Source organism: Apis cerana, linkage group LG6 (assembly GCF_029169275.1).
Source record: "Apis cerana isolate GH-2021 linkage group LG6, AcerK_1.0, whole genome shotgun sequence".
In the NCBI taxonomy this organism is placed as follows: Eukaryota; Metazoa; Arthropoda; class Insecta; order Hymenoptera; family Apidae; genus Apis; species Apis cerana.
Window position 1 is genome coordinate 9,704,570 of NC_083857.1, and position 21,044 is coordinate 9,725,613.

At 33.7% G+C, this 21,044-nt stretch overlaps 1 protein-coding gene across 1 annotated transcript in view; it reads left to right on the top strand.

Moving 5' to 3' along the window:
* LOC107993768 (N-alpha-acetyltransferase 15, NatA auxiliary subunit) overlaps window positions 1-21,044 on the top strand; it is a 46,626-nt gene that overhangs the window by 21,790 nt on the left and 3,792 nt on the right. The window lies entirely within an intron of this gene.

Genomic DNA, 21,044 nt, shown 5'->3' on the forward strand with positions numbered 1-21,044 from the left:
TCTCGCAACTTATGCAATCCGAAGATAAATTATTTCGCAATCGTTTGATTAGAAACAAACAACACGTTTTGCAAATTTTCTCTTCTGTACTTTCGCGCGGCGGAACAAACTTTTGGGGCACGCGCGTGCAAATCGGCGCAAAAATGTTTCGCGACGCTGGTCACGTGCAATAAACACGAACGTGCGCGGAAGTTTGGCCCACTTGTCGACTATGCGAAATTTCCATCGACATTCGTTGATAAGCATCGTTGCTATCATTGGCGAGCCACGAGCGCGATTCGTGTTTCTCCGCGAGGTCGGTTACTTTTTTTATATTTTCGGCCAGTTTCTCGATCGCGAAATTACGTGTTTTTAATACTTTATGCGCCAAATCTTTTGAGTTGTTTTATTATTTTTTTCTTTTTAAGAAATGAAGGAGAACTAGAGAAAGGAAAAAAAAAAGAAAGAGGAGAAAGTGTAGTAATTTTTTATCCGACTTTCTTGAATCTTTTAAAAAGAAAGTTTTTATTTTTTTAAATCGAAATATTGTTGGAGGATCGTTTAAATACTATTCTAGTTTATGGAATGTCAGAAAATTATGATAAAATTATCAAAAAAAGAAAAAAGAATCTTATATCTGCTATTTTGTAATTGAAATTTATCGTAATGAGACCGAACTCTTGTATAACATATTTATTGTGTATAAATATTCTATTTTATTTTCATTCGTTTATTCATGTTTTATCCATTTATTATACTTTGTGTAAAATACAAATAAAAAAGAGGTATAAAAAATTTATCAGAAGGAAAATATCAGACTTGAACTTGAAGATCAAACCTGTCGCATAAAACGTGATCTTTGATTATGTTACAACTCGCTTGTCTTACGTTTGTACAAAAGAACATAAAATTATTTTCCTTCTCCTCATCTTCGTCTGTAAAAAATAATTTTAATTCCTGCATACATACATACATACATACATACATACATACATATATACTCTTTTTCTTAACAAAATAAAAATTTCCAATGCACGAGATAATAATTTATTAACATCTTCGATTCAAGGAAATTTATTAATCCCAGGCAATCCCCCCGCTTCCTTTGTGCTGTTTAAAAAAAAAAAGAACATCGCGAGCAAAAACAAACGGGAAGAAAAAAACTCATTCCGGATGCCACGACCAAAAACTGCATCCCAATCAAACAGAGCCTACGCTCCTCATACATTAACATTTTCTACTCACCTGAGAAAACCCCGAAAACACACATTCCACGCCGCCTTATTTAGCATATCCCCCGTGCATCGTCCCCAAATAAGATCGAAACCGGTCGAATTTCTGCCACCGTCCAAAAATCCCCCCCGCCCTTCTAATCTCGCTCCGTCGTTAATCCTTAATCCAAACCGATCTCGTAACCATATTTGGTCGAAGCTCGGATACGATGACCCACACCGATCTCACCTTACCTTACCGTTTCTGCTCCTGTTCTGTTCTACTGTCCCGAACGCTATGCACTTCTCGACGGTATGACCACGGTATTCTTAGCCGTCTGACGACACCTTCGTCGGGATTAGTGACGAACAATCGCGTGACGCACATCCTGACACAGCGCATATACGCCGGCAGATGGAGAACTGTCAGGGGATATTTTTAAGGCTTTCGATCGTTTCATTCACGTTTTTCCCAAGAACGTTGAATTGAATCATCGTAACGCGAAACTCAAGCCACGTCCCGTGAGAAGAAAAAGAAGAAGAAGAAGAAGAAGAATACGTTCGATCGAGAGGATCGCCGGCCGCATGAGGATGCGTGTTTATTTCGAACCGGTACGGCGTGTCTTCTAGCGTGCGTGAGTCATCGGAAGAGATTCCCGGCCGCTATCAAGATCGTCGATGGCCGCGACCCTCGCGGCCACACCGATTTTCTGGCGCCAAGTCGAAATATTTCTGACCACTTTTTTTTTTTTTTTTTGCGCGCGAGACACGAGGATAACTGGATAGTCACGAAGGAGAAGGATTGTTGTTCGTTCCAGGAATTTTTTCTTTTTTTTTTTTTTTTTTTTCTTAGCGATTAGGTAAGAGAGAAAGTTGTTGTTGAATTGACGTCTCACAAGTTCAAGGGTTTATAAGGGTTTAAGGTCGATTCGTTTTGGATTAAAACGTGATTGGGGAGGAGAGGAGAGAATGTGATTTTAAATATATATTTTTTTTAATAAGATGATAAGCAATACGGGAAACAGGAAACACGTTTATCAATTTATCACTCGGTAACGTTACGCTATATAATCATATTTATTATAATCAATTTTCCAGGAATTCTATATTTATAACATTATTAAGACCCGTGTCGAATCCTCTAATTACGTCTAATTATCGAAGTGTGTCTCAAATTTCACGCGTTCAAGCGAGGAAAGAACAATTTTACGAATAATGCACTTCTTCCTGATTTTCTTCTCCCGTCAGAGAATAATGCTAAGGGAAACTCGAGAAATTCTCATTAAAACGTCCTCGCATGGCCCCTCGATTTGTCAGCCGCTCGCAAAGATCAGATAAATGGCCGGCAAATCACGAAGAATGCTCAACAATGAAACGACGAACTCTTAATTAAACTCGTCCAATATTCTTCTTGTTAGGATTTCTTCTTCTTTTTTTTTTCTTTTTTCGTTTTTCCCCACGACACGTGTCTATTGTCGTCGGGCTGTGGCAAAGCGCGAGCGTATTTTCCCGCAATTTCGCACAAGAATCGAGAATGCAGTTTCTCACGGATGGTTTATCGTTATGAATCTTGAGAACCGGGACAGGTTGGTTAATTTCAAGATCACGGCGAAAAGGTTGTTCGCCGGTGGCGCATGGCGCGATGTCATGGTCTTTGCTAGTCGACTAATGGTAGAAAGCGAAGACAAAGACTTTAATTAATTGGAATAATTGAATTGAAGTATCGTAATAGCAATTTGTCGGTTAATTGATTGAAACTTCTATCTAATTTTATTCTATTTATTTAAATTATTAGAATTTTATCGTTGATGCTTATATACGTTGAATTTTATTATTTATACACAAATTGTTGAACTCTGTGACGTTATGTATAGATATGTAAAAAAATTTTAGATTTAAAGAATAATAAAATCCAGATTCGGTCATGAAAAGTCATAAATCATGAACGAAATGTAATTTAAAAACTTGAGAGGAAATTAAAATGATTTTGAATTAAAAGAAAGCAAATTAAATATTATTAGATATTTTAATCTATCGTGATTTATCGTGTAAGATTAAGATAGACTACGATCGAACAACCCTGTATCCTCTATTTCACTCAAATTTAGGACGTTGAATTCGTATATTCGTCCCTTTCCTTTTCTTTTCTTTTTTTTTTTTCCTTTTATGAAACGTTTGTACCGGTACAATCGTCCAACGTGAACCTGACCGGAATAAGGATGAACAGTTGCATTCTTTTTCTCGGAATTCCCCTCGTCTGTTCCGGTGATTTTAACGATGGGATAGAAACGATTCTGAGATTCTCGTACAGTTTTCTCATTCAATGAGCATTGTACGAAACGGTATACAATAGTGTATAAACATCTATTAAATTTTTTTTTCCATCGATGAGAAAGAAATTCAAGTATTAATAAGTTTCGGCCTTGATTATATTATTTATCTATTTTTCCCTCTCTTTTTATTTCAATTGGACGAGTGAAAAATTGGTTATCAATGTAAACTGATCGATGTAATTTAATGGATATGAATTCTTAGAAGGAAAGAAAATCTTACAGTAATTGTTAGGATGTAGGTCTCTGATGATGATTGTCGGTAGTTGAATGGTAAGTACAAAATTCATGGTTCGTTAGTCTGCAATTAGAACCAATCCATTTAACGTGGCTGTAATTGAGTCAACGACAATGGAACAGCATGAAAGATCTTGATACGAGCGCAATTTGCTGATTGCATGCAGTTGAGGACACTGTTTCCTTTATAATAAATCCTTCCGCCTAATAATTCTTCTTTTTCTTTTCTTTTAATACCTTTATTGATATTTCCTTCTTGTACAAATTTTATACAAGTTTGTTGAATATTATTAAAAAGATAATGGAGTATCGATGGACGGCATAAAATATTTTACTCCAGAAAAATGATGAGTTTTATTAGCTTATGAAGAAACGAAGAAAAGACACGATGAAATAGAACTATCGTGAAAACTAGGATTTAAGAAATCGTAAGTTCGATAACGAAATGAGAAGCAGACAGGAATTCGTAGAGTAAACAGGAATTAACGAAAACAGTTTTATAACGTTCCACGAGCCGTGTTAATGCAAATTCGGGGATTGTTTCGTAAAATGAAAGATTGCTCGAATACTCGTCTAAAATTGAATTGTTGTAGGCATCGTAGTTTTTAAAACTCTAACTTTTGCTCTCGAGACTTGAATATTGCTAACTTTTTTTTACTTCGACGTAACGAAGCAAGGACATCTGGTTAATGAATCGATATACCACAGTGCTTACAAGGCGTGCATCAACGAAGGATGCAAATTGCAAATTAACTTATCGCATATCTCCGATGTATAACAAAGTTTACAATGTGATTTGATTCTCGATTAATTATTTGTATTCATCAACACGCATATATCGTGTGATACAACGCTAAGATATCGATAGAATTTCGTGAAAATTGTGTAAAATTTTAATACATTCATTGCGTGTGAATTGTGTATGATATTTTCATAGGAATTCGTGTAAAGTATTGCGATATATAAATAGATTTTGTGAAAGTTACGTGTTAATATTTAGAATAACGGTAAGTTTCGTACTTAATCAAAGATTGTAGAAGATAGAAATAGATAAGAATTATAAGTTAATATATTATATTTTATATTTTACTAGATACACGTCTTAATTTACAATTGTGTACATTAAGGATTAATTAGAGAAGAAATTAGAACGAATTTATGTTAAAATCATTAACGCTCCTATCTTCTTCTCGTGTGTCTAATCTTATCAGCCAAAGTTTACAAATTACTTTTTAACAATTTCATTTCAGATTTACTCGGTTTCTCAAGAACCATAAATCTGATTGTAACTATCTCTATATATATCTCTTTTAATTAAAAACACATACCAACACACATACCGGTATTTTCAAGTACAAAGATATATATTCCAATAATTGAATCAAGTTTCCAACAAAAAATTATTCGTCTCTATCTATGGCACATCATCTACGCAATTCTCTGTACACGGACGATTAATAAGAATCATTGTTCCAATCAACTGGGACGCACAACAAGAAAATAAGCATGTCTTCATTCGTCTTCCTGGTATCTTTGTTGTACCAGAACAAATCTCGCGGAGTTCATTTGCTTAATAAAAGGACACCGTCTCGCGATTCGATCGACATCGCAGGCGGAACTTTTCTCCGGCCGATTTTCCCTTTCGCTCGAGGAATTAGAAATTCGACTTAAACGCGGTCGCTCGTTACGAATTCTCTCGCCGCTTTGTCTGCATTTTCTTTTCTTTTCTTTTTTTACACGTGCAATGACCTTCCATAGAAGAAGAAGAAGAAGAAGAAGACCGAGCAGCGAAAGTGTCGCCACATATTAGCGCCAACATCCGTCACTTTCGCCGCCATTCCGAGCCCCAGGATTCGACGCGTGTTCCTTTTCTTCCCGTGTTTTTCATGCCCGTTCACGCCTCATTTTCACGCTTCAATCGTCCCATTGTCTTTGCGCGAGAGTTGACATGACTGAACGCGGGGATTGTCGACAATAAGAAGAAATAGAAAGATTGGATTCTTAAAGATGAGTAATGTTGTAATGTTGTCCACTTCCTGGATTCTCTTTCAGGATTCAGTTATTATTTATGAAAGACGGTTTTAACTATTCAATTAAGTGTTTTCGTATAAGACGTCGTTGAATACGCGAGGAAATGAAATATTATGCTCCATTCCTTTTATTCGATCGAGGAATGGATCATTCGATATAAATTCTTTATATAGAGAATCCTTATTTGAACTTCATTTCTTTAATGTTCGAAATAATTATTAGCCTCAAATTTAATTTTCTAATAAGTTCAAACTTCAAAGTATAGGAAAGTGTCACTCTTTTCTGATCATTTGATTTATCGCTTCGTGATTTCTTCTCTTTCGATAATTTCGTTATTGGAAAAATTCTGGACCATAAGTCTGACAAGACTACCAGTCTTTTCTTCTCAGTCATTTCTTATTAACTATTTCAACCTATGGCGAAGCGATACGCATAAATTCTCTGTATTATCATTTCCACTTTAGCAATCCACGTTCACACAAAAGTCTCTTTTCATTCTCCACTTTACGATTCCTAAAATTATTTCCAATATCTCAAGCTAATTATCGATCATACTCGATATCGAAATCGTTTCTATCCTATATAAAGGAAAATCGTTGTGCTCTGCCCTGGTAAAAATAAAAATTCAATTTACAGAAATATCTTTCAATATGAGAAACACGATATATCGGATGGATATCGTCATAACTTCGAAGTAAAGTGGAAATGCTGAACAGTTGATTAACATATCCTTAATTATTCGATCCATTACACGTGAAATCCGTATTTCCCATTCGCGGAATTTACCTATTCATATCCTGTAACGTTCTCGTCTCGAACGTGGCAGAGAAATCTCCATGAATTTGTCGAAACATTATTGAGAAAAAAGATGATATGAAAAAATTAAGGAGTGTAAACAGTAATTATTATTCTTTAATTAAAGTTCTTCGATCTCAATATAATCCAGTAATAATTATATAAAGCAATTTATAATGCAGTATCCTCAATTTACTTTACTTTTTCCAACAATTTATTTATTTTCCTAGAATTAATCTCCTTTCTTTTTTCAAATAATATTTGCATAAGTTGTTAGCTTCATAGATTCTATGAAATTATGCATCATTATCCGTATAATACTACTCGCATATACATATAATACATCGTTATCACTGAAAAAGGGAAAAACAAGAAATACTTCCTTACTTTCTTTGAAGTTACTTCACATGAAAGTCACCCATAAAGAAGAAATTATTTCAGTTTTAAAAGAATATACTCGTAACCACACACACAACACATTTCCACAAAACATTTTCTTTCCCCATTTGCAACGCTTTCACGGACAGTAGCACGTAGAATAAGATCGTATTCTCACAAGCAAGCTTCTCGATCGAGAGATGCTTATTTAAGAGAATCGAAGAAACAGTTACATCTTCTTTTTTCTCGGATACTTACTCCACCAAGCGTTCTCACGTATCACGTCGATGAAAGAAGCGAGTATTGATTCGCTTGATTCGTTTACGCAAGGATGTCCGAGTTTTCGTTTCCAAAATGAAAATGATCCGGGGATCGTAGGTGTGTTTTGCATTCAACTCTTGATTATAATGCACGTCGAGCCACCACGGGCAATGAGCATTAATATTCTACCGCGGTTTCGTCATTCAATTTCTCGTATTCGCGTTCCTTTGTAGCGAAAATGCCTAGGGAACTGTTACGTGGCGGTAATTCATGGCGCGAGCCATGAATACTGCGATTATATCGGCCAGAACGATTCGCTCGGTTCATGTATTCTCCATTCTCCGATTTTTTTTGTAAACGGATCTCGGATTTTTCTGCGATTTGATAAGTAAATATGGATAATTCGGTTTCTCAAGATTATTGGGAACGAAGGATGGGCATAACTCGAAAGAGGAATTTTTTTTAAAAAGGTGAAAAAGATTAATTATATTCAATCATATTTTTAATTGAATAACGAACATATGGAGGATATATTAAGAAAAAAGCAATTTATTTTAATATCTTTTGATATATTTATTAATTTTGTGAACTAGAATTGTACGTAATTGAAACATATAGAGATATTTTATTTTAATATTTACAATTTCGGGATCGGTATAAATAATTCATCTCGATAGTAATGGTAGTCTGGTTAAAATCTGATTTAAAACAGTTTGCTTAAAAAGTATGGAATAATACGGTATAAAATAAAGTATTCAAAAGTATTAATGGAAATTCAGGAAAGGAAAATATAAAACGTGGATTATTACATATTTTATTTCCATATATATATGGACATAGTTTTCATATAAATGGAAATAGTTTCCATTTATTTTTTTTTTAAATAGAATTAAATTTATCGCTACCTCGGCTATTACACAATTATCGCATAACGATTTACCTTATCAAAATATTGCTAATGAATCTTATAAATATGCGGAACGAATTCAATTTTATAGTAATGAAATATAGGGTACAAATCGTTGAAAACAAACGATTTTGCAAACGACTTCTTTATAGTATATTTCAACAATATCTTTTTCTCGCATCTTTGGTAAACAAAATTGAAAAGCCTTATACGCTGTTCCTTTAGTGAATTATAAATAATCAGCTCTAATTTATTACACGTATTTTCTGATAGCAACTGTACCTTTCTTCCACACATCACAACTAACTCAGAACACCGATCATTATTATAACCAACAAAAAATACCTCTCCTCTCATCTTCTTCTATATTGATCAAGCTCAAAAATAATGATCGAATCGTGAAACGAACAAAAAGAGGAAGAAGATGAGGAGCATCAGTCGAAAAGCATTCATCCCGCTGATAGAATTTCAAAAAGAAAAAAAGGATCGCCGATGCACTTTCTGGTTAAGGATCACGACCTTGCCGTCACGAATCCGGGATTCGATCACGCTCGCTTTGCCCGGTCGAAACTGGCCTTTTCTTTTCGTGCGTCGATCACGAGCCCCGCCATGGGAAGTTAACATTCCGGTGGCGTCGATCCCGACTTTTAAGGCCTTTCCAGCTGATATAGACCGGAGAGATACCGTGTTTCGAGATACCCTTTCTTATTTCTTCTATGGGCCACGCCTTGCCCCGTGGTACCATTCGCGCACACCCTTCACCACATATAGAACGGCGTTAGGAAACGCAAGGAGAGGCTACGGTGTATCTCGATCGATGATATCGTTATCGGGAACCAGAGAAATCTATGCTTGTGTGGAAGTTCATTTGTCGAATGGAAGATTGGAACGGGTTGATTTGCATGTTTGTACGAAGAGGAATATTTTCGGTACAATAATAAAGTTAGATATAATAAAGTTAAGTTAAATAAAAGAGAAAAGTAGAATTCAAGAATTAAGGATTATTCGTTTCGATAGTTTTGCTTTATTAATCTTTCGTGTGTCGTTATTGGTCTTGGAACTTTGAGAAAATTGCCAATACCTTTATGTATCGTACGAAAGGTCATGATATTATTTTTCTACAAGTTATGTGCTTATTTTATGATTTCTCATTAGAAGTGGAAACCGCCTTCTTATTGCTGCAATCCTTTCAACTGATGTTTGATCATTAAGTGGTCTTAACCGTTTCGAAGTCATGGAATACTTTTGATTATAAGAACGATTTACACCCAGATATCAAGGTAATATGAACATATTTTTTATTAAAAAAAAAATATATATATAGCTAGTGTACCGCTTTCATAATTTCGTAGAATGTTAATAATCTTTCGTCCACTCCTTACCTCTTAAGTTTTTGAAATTGGATTAAAATATCAATCCTCTTACGAAATCAGAAATTTCGATAACGATAAAATCAAAAAATTGAAAGAAAAACTTCACTAAATACGAAAATATCTGCATTCGAATCATGAACAATTTTTAAAAATATCTCGAGTATACACAGTAAGTGGCGAACAATTCTAAATTCAAATCTCTCATCAATGATGATGGTATCAAGTTTATTTAATCTCGGATATTCGCTTCACGAATCTTGTATCCGTTCTAGAAACGGTATCTGGCGTTATTATTTGTTACTATTTAGAAAATCTGACGCAATTTAGAGACGAGAGCTAGTCACTGAACGCACGTTTCGCGTGAAATCTATTTTTCCATCACTTTGCACGCTTCATTATGAAACGAGAATTCGACCGAATCAAAATCTGAGAATCGATTCGAAGAGAAGCGGACGAATTCAATCTCGATTTACGTCATAGGGGGGAGTGGATCGATGCACTTCGAGGTATTCATTGTAGGAAGATTTCTTTTCGTTTTCTCTTCGTAAATCTGGATTATTCTTTTTTTAGATTTCACGTGGATTCTATATATTTTTTCTTCTCTTAAACTTATATTTGAAATATAGGATATATAGGATATGGGTAAGAAAAGATTGAATCGATATTTTCTGTGGAGAATAAAAACAGAATTTGAAAACTTATAATAGAAATTTTGAATATATCAATTGTGATTTGGTTCTTGGACAATTTTCGATTCGATTGTTAAGAAATTTTTACGTTTGGACAAGAATATGTAAATTTATTTAGTTAAAACTTGTTTTAGAAAGTTCTTTTTATCTATAAATTAGAGTGAAAAAGAAAATTGAATTTGAAGATATACTGTGATACTTTACCTATGCTAATGATCACAATGCTCTCAATAAATATCATTAATTGTACTTCAACTGGAAGGAAACCTTGGAAATCTTTCTTGATAAGTACAAATACTTTCACCTTTAAGAGCTAAGAACATTTGGACGTATTGATTTCTATTTGAAAGATTTTTAACGCTTTCAGAACTTTCCAAATTGTATTTCATTGTAAATCATTAGTAAAGAAACCTTGTATGTACTTACTCTCTTATTCTTTCGAAGACGGTCGAACAATTGGTCTGAATTGAAATCACAATAGAATTAGATTCACCGTTGACATTTTGCCTAAAGTTTATAATAATGTAACTTCCTCTTCGTGCATGACAATTTTTCTTTACAATAGTACCCTAACTTTCTGCAATCCATCTATATATCCTTATAAAATTCACGTTTTAATCTATTACATAATCATATACATACGAAAACAACTTCCTTCCTTCGCGACATCGTTCCCGATTATTATAATATTCAACTTTAACCCGTTGTTCAATTTTAATCACTTGTTCTCGTTTGAAAGTCTAATCGTATTAAAAATTGTATACGGAATAACTTAATACTTGTCCACAAATCGTATTCGATTCTTCACAAAAAAATAGAAGAAAGAAACATAATCATCTTCCTCTTCACGAATTTCAATCAAATTATTTAAGGAACGAATGCTTCCCACTCCTCCTCCGCTTGGACCAATTATAAATCATTTAAACGGCATCGTCCAATGCGCGGTGTCGCATGCATGTCGAACGATCGGGCGAAATCGGCACGAAGGCGTGTGCCGGGAAAAACATCGAAACCAAACCGATTGGAAACCGATTTCGAGCCGATCGATGATGAATCACGATTCTTGGCCGATCAACAACAGCTTTCTCAGCGTGGACAGCAAACGAACCGAACGAATACACACGGCCATTGGACCCCTCGCCGCGGTGGCACACGTCGATCGTTGTTGCGTCCGGTTATAACAATACATTCGTCACCGGTGCGTTCGTACTGTTGGCCGCCTCATACACGCCATTACGGTCACGATACTCTTCGAATATGTAATTTACGACTGAACCGCGAATACCGCTCGTGTTCTTCGATCTGCATACAATAACCCGGCGAGATACGACGAACATTGTCGCAATTATTATCGGCGCGCGTGCATCGGTTTCGATTTTTAAATATTTCGTATCGGGATTTTATTCCTTTTTTTTTCCCCCTTTCTTTCTTCCTTTTTTTCCTTCTTCTTTTTGTTTGTTACATGTGTACATACTTACGTTACCGGTGAATAACAAACGGTTGTTGCACCAGGAATTTAACCTTTTCCTATTCTTCTCGAAAGTGTTGTACCTTGGGTTTGTGAAAAATGAACGAGGATCGTGGAGTGGGAGGTTGGGGGATGGTAGAGAAAGAGGATCATATTAAAAATTATTATAAGATTATAGGTATTGACGAAGGTATCGAAGGAAAAAATCATAAGTTTCTTGGAAATTAGTTGGGTTAATAGAAATAATTTCGAGTGTTAAGTTGCTCTAATAATTACAGATGTTTAATAAATAAAAAGAATTGCCCGTGGGAAGTGAAGGCTTAATAAAATGCTACGTTGTTGGCGTTAGCAAAGGCGTCGGATAGCCTTTTAAAGTTACATCAACGCGATAGATCGAGTATAAATCTTGGAGCGTCATCGCGATTATCATCATACTTTTAAAAGTCAACCTGTTTCGGTATTCATTGTTTCTTTGTCCTTCCCATGGTTTTATATACTTTTGGTGTGCATTTCAATGTCTCGTTTGGAATTCTTTTGTCCTCTTATGGACATTCCTTTTCATTAAAGCCGTTTATTATTCACGTATCAATAAAAGAAGACATTTAAAAATTATAAAGAATTCAATTGTCTATAATTAAAACTTTTTTCCACTTTTAAACATCTTTGTTTTTTTATCACATATATTTATTTATACGATCGCTCGTTAGAAATTTAAAACCTAACACACGTTACATGATATTACCAATGACAAATAACGTTCACAAACACACCACGACGGATCTACCACTTCCGTTCGTGTATACACATATCGAATCATCGGATCAGGATAATCCATGTCGAGCCGAAGAGGCCTGAACATTTTTACATCTCAACATCTGATGGGATAATTTCCGTCGAGCTCGATTGGAAAGCTTTAGTATCTCATAAATATCTGCCAACACGGACGAGATGCCATACCACGTACACCATTGTAGCGTTACCACTTACATAATATGTTTTCGCATAAATAAACAGAGCTCGCAATTACTCGATCAAGAATGAATGAAAAACCATCCCATAGTTTATCTAATAACTCAATAAAATGGCGACATTGAAATAACGTTAATGCAAAGTGCAGCTGGTCCACGTGCCAAGAGTTCCATGCCGAAAGAAACAACGACGTCACGGTTTTCCCTTCGAGTCTTGTTCCTGTTGCACAAACAGGACGTTAAGATAATTCCTTGACATCGATATTTCTCTTTATTCCGGTTCCTTTATTCGGATGAACGGAAAAAGAATGGATTATAATCGATCTAGTTTGTTTTCAATCGAATATTCTGATGATTAATTTTTAACGTTCCATCTTGAGGTTATTAAATTGTAACGTTTTTAACGAAAATAGTACTTATAAATATTAAAAAATTCATATTCGACGAAAGTCATTTTTCTTACGATAAGGGAAATTTACCTGGCTTCATGGATCAAATTCGGATATTAAACGCTTGTTTTTCAAAAGGAGTATCATGCATTATGTCATTATGCATTAGTAGAACTCTGTCATAACTCGTCATAACTGCGCGCTATTACAAAAGAAGAACACGGGTTACAAAATGAAAGAAACATGGAGGGCGGATCTACGATCGCAAGAACGGTCACAGAGACGCGACTTTTTCTCTATGATTACCAGTCATTTCGATGGCACGTTCCTCGTAATCGCGAAACTCGCTCAAAGATTCCTATATCCTCATCCATCATTAATGCACGGTCTCTTGTCACTGATTATATGAATATGTATCGTGTATTATGAAAATGTATCGTATCGAATATGTATGGATATTATGGATGGAGGAAATATCGTTGGGCGGCGTTTCTAGGACGATATTGTGTAATCTGTAAGTGGCCTCTGATCGTCATTTAAGTTTTATTTTGATTTTGTGTAATTGCGTTGTTAATAAACATTTGTAATGTCCCGAGGTTGAAGATATATTGCATTATAATTGAAATTCCTTGTTTATTGCTCATTAAATTTTTATGACATATTTTTTTCTCCTTTTTTGTCAGAATCCATCAATTGTTCTTATGTTACATGATTATACTTACGTTTATAATGATTTGAGATTAAAAAAAAATTATTATATGAAATTAGAATTCCCTATTGAATTTTCCATTATTTGTTTTTCCTTGCTTTTTAATTGTGGTTGATCAATCATACTTTTGTCGTGTGATTAATATTACGGCTGTTAGGTTTCTGAATATCACGTATCATAGAAAGTATGACGTCTAGAGGTTGCTTCTAAGATAACATTGCGTAACCTTACTGTGATAACTTAAGTGATTAGATTTAATTTAATTATTATCTTAAGCAATTTTGCGTCAACCATTGATGTTACACTTTTTAACGAATCCATTAAATTACTTTTGAAATATGAACAATAAAAAATTTTTAATTTTATTTTACAAATCATTTTAATCTCGAACTTCTAAGATATATACTATTAATGTACAACGTGCTATTGTTATTATGCTTCTAAGTATCGTAAATGATTCGAGACGTGGATGAATGAATGTTTCTTTAGAATTTCACGAACTCGGTGTTCATGAAAATAGATTTCAAAATATAACTTATGACATCGGTAATTATTTAAATCGATTTGTACTAAAATACGATTTTAAATTTTCTTTCTTTCATAACCAAGACTTTTCATATTTTTTCAACAATCCATAATAGATGATAATCAATATAACCTCATATAGCCATTTGCTGGTAACGTAATCATATGGAAATGTCGATGGCTATTGTATCTGGTACAATATTGTGTAATTCGAAGAACTATTATTGCCTGTAATTATCAGCCATTTTAATGTTCTCCTTGGAGCCATACATAATTAATATTTCCAATTCTTTCAATTGTATATGAATATTATCATCGAAAAAATTAATAATCTTTGTAATCTTAGATATTTGCTTTATTGTACTTGAATATTATCATTGAAAAGTTTACACCAGATATTCATTTTGAACAATATTTTTTCTTTTTCCTTTGATAGCCTATGCAATCGATTCTAACGATAAATAGCAAGTAATTCTTTATATATCTATTAAATAATATGTCTTTTAATTATTGTTGTGATTGTATTTATACATAAAAAATTACGAATTGTTTATGATTTGTTCATGATACGATCACCATTGTGTCATGTACAATAAAATGATGCTTAGATGCTCTGTAATTCTTTTGCTGTATTCTTGCCTGATCGATATTGTTTACGGTTTTTTACATATTTATACTCTTATAATTGTATAATTGTAAATTTTGTCATTAAGTTTCATTTACACTTCAGTTTCGTACAATCAATGATTTATCTCCAATATTCCGTATCGTTAGATTTCACTGATAAAACATTAGAGAGACAGGAAGTAACCATTCAATTCTTAATTCTCTTACTTGATAGCATTTCTATTTATCTCTGAGATATATAATTTAAACTTATTTTCATCTTTATAAATCATATTTTCACTGTGTGTTTTCACTTCTTAGAATCAACGTTGAAGAAATTTTTAAACGAAAGTCCTTTGATTTGAATCAATTCAATAAAAATTTTATGTCCAAAGATATTGAAAGAGAGGGATTACGCATAGAAGAATGGAAATTATTTTTAAATTATTGGGAAAAAAAAATTCTCTCTGAAAGAAAGAATATTAGAGAATGGTTAAACGGTTTTATAAAGAGAGAGAGAGAGAAAATAAGTTTCATATTATAAGAAATTTTTCTTGCAAAATTTATTCGAAATAAACCGAGAAACAGAAATTCGATTGTTTCAATGTAAAGTGGTAAAAGTGGCCACGAACAGTTACGAAATGTGCTCGTTTTCAATTCACTTGAATTTCTATCAAGCGAGCCTCGAAACTGACAAACACGCGCATCGTTCCATGCGTTCCGTCGCTTGATCGTATATGTCCGTTCTTGAACTTCCGCTTTTCTATCTACATCCTATATTTATATCCCACATCTATATTTCGATTTTTAACCCGTTTTATATTTCTAAAATTACGAAAATTACGAAATTATCCGCTCGATTTAAAATTAATAATTTTTATTTTTTTCTAATTCTAATACACGATCGCGAAATACTTCACATTTCCTTCACCAAATTCTCAGTTACGAATAGATGGGAGAAAACACAGCTATTAACCATTGAGCATTGAGGGTAAAGTAAACTATTTATTATATAATTTATTACAGCGGTAAATTTAATTTAATGAACAAGTGTCTGGCGATAAATACAGAACAAATCAATTGCTCCTCTTTTTTTTCCTAACATATATATCCAATTTTCAATACTATATTTGCCCACCTATTTTTAATTTCTTTTTCCATTTCTATTTTCCTTTGAAGTAAAAAAAAAAAAAAAAGTAATGGATAAAACGGTGAGATTGAAATTGTTAATTTTCGGCAAAATTATTTGTTCAATATCGGCGAGAAAAAAAATTTCAATCATATAATATTTTCTTACGTATTCAACTTCTAAGATTTAAATTTATTCTTTCAAATGGCGCACCTTGACACGCTTCACGACACTATTAATCACTTGTTGCCGTACAACACTCGATTTGAAAAAAAAAAAAATCAAATTTAATTCTTCACCCACTACTTGTTACGTTAACAGCGCGATCCTTTTATTGAGCTATTGAGTAACAGATTACCATGTATCCATTTATCCATTTCCGTGTTCGACTTTCACGTCCATGGAACGAAGGAAAACACCATTGCGGCATAAGACGTACAAGGGCGCGAGGGAATGAATGAATGCAGCGACGCGTCTTCCCGCGGCAAAAAATTAATTATTTATTACCTCGTTATCCGTCGGCCTCTCTTAATACGCCGCGGCTAGCGGTATCACACACCCGGCAACGTGCGAATTAAAATTCAATCGGTAATTTTATCGCCGTTTATGTCGATTTCTTAGAAGCGTCGCGAACAATTTCAATTTCTATTTGTTTGTTCTTGCGATACGATTAATCAAATTGTTTGAGAAATTGTTCATCGAGTATCGAACACGATCAAATTTTATTAAATGATTTTATTAAATGTTAAATGTGTGTTGTTAAAATATTTAAAATGTGAAATAATTTAATTTTTCTTATCATCGGTGGTCCTCTTTCCCAAAAAAAAAAAATTATGGGAAAATTCATTTCGAGAAAAATTTTCTAAGATCTTGAAGATTTAATATGTCTTGAAGTAGAATTGGAATTTTATTAGATAATGCAATTAATAAATAATGTATTATTTCTTTCAGTGACTTTTTACATTCATCGATACATATATCGCGTGTAAGTTTTTGAAAAACTTATCGTCTTTTATGGTAATTCCCCTATGGAATTCCTCTTCAGATAGCTTTCAAGGTATTCAATTTCTTGTTATTGAAAAGTCGTATAAAGATAGCATACCAGAGAACGGAAATTAATTTTATGATGATTAAAATGACGTCAGAAATTCGACATCTACCACGGACGATGACAAAAACTACATCTATCTTTATTGGTTCAAGTCAAAGGAATGTTTGAATTGATCAACAAATCTTTCTACGAGAATATATCATGATCAGTTGCATATTTTAACGTAAATTTTGAATATTCTGCATTCAACGACGTGGTCAATGATATGAGAAAAATTTCCAAAAAAAAATTTAAAAAAAAAAAAAGATTCTTCATTCATATATATTCAATTTATTACTCATAATTGGCAGATGACGTATTTCCAAATATTAATAAACAAGATCTATAAAAATCTTCATAAATTATTATATTCAAATTATCTTATAAATTATTATCCGTCCGAATATCTTGAATTAATATCTTTGTTCATAAAACAAACTGATATTTATAAAAATAAATTATATCAATGGAAGTTTACAATTTTTGCAATATAAAATGCATCGTTGCATTAAAAAAAAAAGAAAAAATAATAATTTGTCATAAATATGTTTTAAAACTTTTAAATATTTAATCTTTTTCTCTTCCAAAAGAAAAACATCATTTATTTCATGTCTCGTCCTCGTAAAAATTATTAAATTTTATTAATCATTTACTAGATTGGTTTGCGTTCGCGATGATTTGGTAAACCGGAAACAGAAAAATAGCGCCATAAAGATGCCATGAGGATGTGGGCGAATGTTTGCAACATGCGATGTTGCTAGTTAAATCGAAATAACAGCTGCTCTTCTGCGTATTACTCGATTATAAAGATAAAAGCGTCATTTAAACGTTATTCTCCTTATTCTCGCTATTTTTTTTTTTTTTCTCTCTCCCAGCCATCTTAATGGCTGCGATTTAAGCGAGACGCGCTGCCTTTTTACATCGACCTTGCCGCCCCCATCATTTGCACTACTTGGAGCGTTTTACCTAACCGCAATTATTTCACCCAGGGAATGTGGATCCATTGCAAGCGTCGGGCGCGTTTTATACAAAGCGGAGACTCGATATTTTTAAAACGCTGATGACTATGTTTGCCGATGGCAAAAGAGGAACATTGATATATAAACGTTGATAGATAGTTGGATTGATCGGTGGCCTATTTCTGAGATGTAATCGAGATGAGTTGCTTTATTGAAGTGACCTGATTCAGAAATAAATCAGATATATTTTCAAACAGAATTTTTAGAACGCAAAAAAAAAAAAGAACATGTTATATCGAATCCAAAGTAAGTAGAGCAAAGGCTTTTACAAAAAATTTGTTTCTTATTTGTCCAATTCTGATACTACTTGTACTAACATTCATGCTACAAAGATGGAGACAGTTCAAGAACTTCGATCCAATCGAATCGTGTCGATCCAATTCCTTCAAACTTGATTCTGAGCCTTACGATCAGTTACGATCGTCCAGTCGCATGTTCCTCGATCGATCCCTTGCAAAAAAAAAGAGAGCAACGTTTAAGAGACCGCGATAAAAATACCTTCAAAAATGAAAGAACACGATCACGTAGCAAATGCGATCGTGTTTTCCATCGAATCCAAGATTATACATCGTGGCAAACAATCAATGCACGTTGGGAGGCAAAGTTGCGGTGCAAAATCGGCCCGTGCCACTTTCCAACCAACCGTTACCAGAATCGTGTGAAATTTCGTCGAACGCGATCCAAATAGAAATCATCGATCGACGAACCGCGATCGAGAAGCCGTATTTGCATCGGAATTCGACGCGAAATCGTGCAACCGCGTAACTCCTCCGCAACGACGCTCGCCACTTTCGTAACGGAAGGAGAGGAGGGAGAGGAGAGGAGAGGATCCTCCTCGACGCGATCGAATCTTCTTTGAAAGGAAATCGGGAGTGGAAACGATTTCCTCGCGGCGTATTAACAATCACAGATGCGATTTGCATAAACGTCATTGCGGTGCCGGTAACGCCTGTTGCTCCACATTCCGGAGCGCGGTCGTAACGCGGCAAGGTCCACCTTTTATCAAGGATGAAAAATTCTTCGCCTGTTAACCTCAGCCTCCTAATTATCCACGATATTTTCCCGCGTCACTTAGACCAATTAAAATCGACGATACGCGTCTTTTGTAACGAGTCGTTCGTTTGGAATAGATAAATTTTGTGGACTCGCGGACAATGGATCATTGAATGTGAGGTTTGAATGAATTAGGTTAAATTGGAGTAGAGCTATTCCAGGCAAAAATCAATTCGATTAATTCGATGTAGTTTGGTTGAAAGATTAGTTGTTTTAAATATTAAAATTAAATATTTTCAGGAATTGATGAAATTGATCACTTCTTAGAAATAAATTCTAATCTAAATTCTTAGTTATATAAATAATTAAGTGGTAGGGGTAACTTGAGTTATGTTGATTCATAGTCAAATATATATTCACGAATTTTTATTCAAATCATTAACGTGGTAGATTATTCATTGGCTATTTCGGCAAGATAATTACGTCAATCTTTGATTATCATCTTCATTATCTCCGTTTTTATCAATGTTTTCGTATATCAATATCTTGACGTCGTATGTGATTATGCAATGTGTAGTGTAATATTGTTTTAAATATACAGTCAATGATAACCTTCATTTTTGCATGCTCAATATATAATCGTATAAGGAAGGGATCAAATTACATGTTCAAAATTAAATTAAAATCTAAATAAAAGTGAATAAATTAAACATCTATCATCACATGCGAAATATTATCATCAATTCTTCCTTTTTGATTTTTTACCTTCGATTATTTTATATGATATTCGTAAGTTCTTAATGGAAGGAAGTATAAAACATGATTCCAAGAATAATTACAAAACAAATTGCGTAAATATTAATATATTTCTATTTTGATACTTCAGATAATCGAATATTCTTTTTTTCTATAAATTCTTCTCTTCTTTATTCAATAATTTAAGTAATTAAAATTAATTGTGATTAACAATTAATGTACAACTTTAATTATTAATTAAATTTCTATCCAATGTGATAAAAAAAAAAAAAAGAAGAAAATTGTTCAAAGAAATATTCACGAATTTATAAAGTAGAGGACAGTCTCTTTTTCTATCACGTTTTAATTAAAAAATGCATTGACTATTCCTTACATAATTGGAAAGCGTGCGCGTTATTTTTCGTGTTATAAAACTGCATTAATAGGACTGTAATTAAAATGTTGATGCCCACTGAGCAAGTTAAGTGTTGAAGAATTAGCGCAATAAACTCGAATTTCTTCGACCGCCTCGAACAGTACTTTCCACGATTAATTATAAATCAACGTGATCGATGGTAGGACTCGTTGCAAATTTTCATCTAATTAAAAAAGAAAAGTTTTCGTCAGAAACGTTCCTATTACGTGGTGTAGATTTTATTGATAAAAAACGCTGTTGTAACGATCTCTTCTGGTATTCTCATTTGAATACTTTGAGCCAAGCTATATTTCACTCAAATAATTTGGTTCTTTACATTATTATAAAATATTTTGATTATTTTAAAATTATACATTCTTCTTATACATTTTTAGAATTTACAAGAGTCAAAAGGAATCATTTATTCTTTTTTTTATCTATTATAAAAATAAACTTACATTAAAATTATATTTAATTATTTAAAAAAAGTCAAAATCAATATTAATTCTGATCCTTAAATAAATTTCACAAATTTGATTTTACAATCGATATTACATCCAATCAAGATTGATCAAGATGGCGATACCGACAGGTACCACCTTTTCCTTCGGTCGATCGCCGTCTCTCACGGGTAAAGCCGGCACGGTTGCACGTGACTATGGTGCACGCGTGACACGTGCATGCATGCCAGACCTACAAACAGCTGTCAGTAGGTCTGGTCACAACCAGAGGCAAGGAAAAGTTAGAAAAGGCTTTGCGAAACTGGGCGGAATCGCTTTTACCACCCGGCCGCGGCATAAACGTTTG